This window comes from Aphelocoma coerulescens, chromosome 4 (genome assembly GCF_041296385.1).
Source record: "Aphelocoma coerulescens isolate FSJ_1873_10779 chromosome 4, UR_Acoe_1.0, whole genome shotgun sequence".
In the NCBI taxonomy this organism is placed as follows: Eukaryota; Metazoa; Chordata; class Aves; order Passeriformes; family Corvidae; genus Aphelocoma; species Aphelocoma coerulescens.
Genome location: NC_091017.1, coordinates 68,923,295 through 68,925,876, shown reverse-complemented (window position 1 = coordinate 68,925,876; position 2,582 = coordinate 68,923,295).

The window sequence follows — 2,582 nt, the reverse complement described above, 5'->3', positions numbered from 1 at the left end:
CTCGCCAGTCCTGGGCTTTAATGACCTGCTCCTCTTCAGGTGCAAATTATAGTCTTTGGAAGAGGGGATTTCAATTGCATCCAGCTGCTCTCATGCCCACTCCAGGCTCTTGCCTATTCCCACACATCCTTCAGCCACCTCTCACACCATGTTGCCTTGCAAGGCAAATGGGGCTCAAGCACGACTCACAGCCTAATGGAGTAATTCTAGCCTCAAGAAAACCCTGATGGGTGTTTGGGGGTGTAGTGAGTTTATCACTACAGAAACCAAATTAGTATTCCAGGTGCCAAGTCCACCACTCCAACTGCTGGCAATCATACAAACACATGCTTCTTGGTGCCTTTTGAAGTCCTAGTACATATATCAATGTGTACAAAATATTATTCTTCACCTTATGAAAAACTCAAGATGTTTTAAAATAAACTTTTACCTAAAGAGGCAACAAGAGAACAGCTAATTAGGAGACAATTTTTCTTTTATGTTTTTACTCATAGTAGCCAGAAAGAAGAGTGCTTTATAGACATATAGGAATTACAGTGCAAATAATTAAGTATCTTCCAAACAATAGGTAGCTCAATCACTTCCCAAAGCACTGTTTGAGCTTGACTGTAAGACTCGGAGTTTGTTTCTCCAGATGACTTAGAGCTTTCATTCCTTGATTGTACTTTTTCTACTCAGAAATAGTGCAGCATTGTTAATTGTTTAGATGAATAGTGCCAGCATTTTTTGTTACTTGTTAAACCAGGATCTGCTGCAGATGCTGTGCATTCAGTATTAGCCCCAAGCAGGGATGGAACATTAGCTGCACCTATGGTCAAATTGAAGAACCATGTTATAGTATTTATTGTTCAAAATTATATAAAGATATGGTTCGTGATTCAAAATTTTGTAGCTATTACAAACTCTGCTACATTAGATTAACAACGATTGTTTTATGCTCTTTAATAAGTCTTGAAGAGCATAACAGCCAAAACCTGCCAGCCACAAGAAAAGACAGTCATACTCTATATAGTGACTTATGGATTAAAGCCTTTGTCAACAAAAGCCAATATCACATCATTAAAAGTGTTGCTGAATTAGAGGTGGCAGTTACTATTCAGCTGGAAGTCATAGCAACAAAACAACCTCCATGTCTTTCTCTAGCTTTATCATTGATTTCAGGAGTGAATTTTGCATGGTTTGTTAGCTTCCCTACCTATATGCAGAGGTTTTGGAAATTAGTTGAAGCTCTTAAAGTTCCTATTAATGGAAATGAGCATACAAGAAGTACTGATTTAATGAAGGGATAAAATTTATGTTCAGTATTTTTCAGCAAAATAGATTAAGGAACAAAAGTGCAGCAATACAGTAGCTAAAACTGAAAGAAAGAATTGGATCCTATAGCTAAGAAAAAACTTATATGTCACATCACCCTTCTGCTTTAAGCCTCTTTCCTGACTCCTTGACTTTCTTCTAAAATAGTAGCTGTCAGGACATCATCACTTGAAGAAGGCTCTTGTTAATCTGACAGTCATTATGATCTACTCACATTCTAGTGCTGCACAGTTTATTGTGACCAGTTATATTTTAATTTCTCTATGCTCACTCATAACATTAGCTTCCTCAAAATGGCTTTATATGCTTCTAATTTTTCACAGTGTTGGCAGTCTTTTGGCACAGGCTAGTTAAAAACAAGAAAGACAACTTAAAAATTCACATGACCCAATTACTGACCCAAACCAGGAAAATCTTGAAGCTGACAAGTCAACCTGGTCTGAAAACTGACAACCATATAGACCTGCTCAGATAGTATTTTGGCAATTATAGAAATGAATTGTCTCTAGGCTAAATATTAATTGTTTGTAAAGTGCTTTAGAAATCAATAACACATTCATCAACTCGTTAAATCTGGGGGGTTTAAACTATTCTTTCAGAAATATAATGAAACACTACAACTCTCGTAACTAAGTCTAAGCACTTTGATACTGCTAGATTAATATCAAATAAGTCCCTGTTAGTCAGAGCCCAATACATTAAAAAAAAGAGTATTTTGTTCTAGCTATATGAAAAAGTCAGGGAATTTCATAATGGATTTCACTACAAGCAATTGAAATGTGATTTAATACTTGACTTGCATGTGAATTCAGCTTTTAGCAGCTGTGAAAGCTCATTTCTGCCATTTGGTTGTAACCCATTCACTGCACTCACTCAATTATTTGACTCCCCACAGTTTCTAGGTCATTGCTGCTGCAGCAGAAGTGCAACCAGGAGGGAATTTGTCCACAGTATAAGAGCTTCTGTGGAATATTTGAGAGCAGCAGGGCTAGAGCTGGACCCAAATTGTCAACATAGGTCTGTGTGCGATCCTGGAGATAGGGCCAAACCTAGGACTAAGGACAGATACACCTACAGCATAACTCAGGTCAGGGCCAAGTCTAAGCCAAAATGAGATTCCTGGGGTCATGGTCAGGGGGTGGGGAGAGGTCCTAGGTGAGGCTGGTCAGGGGCATTAAGGGCCATTCCTACTCTTGGTACTTTAGCAGCAAGACACCAAAGGATGAGGGTACAGCTCAGGAGTTGACGAAGAACTGATGTGACTGGAT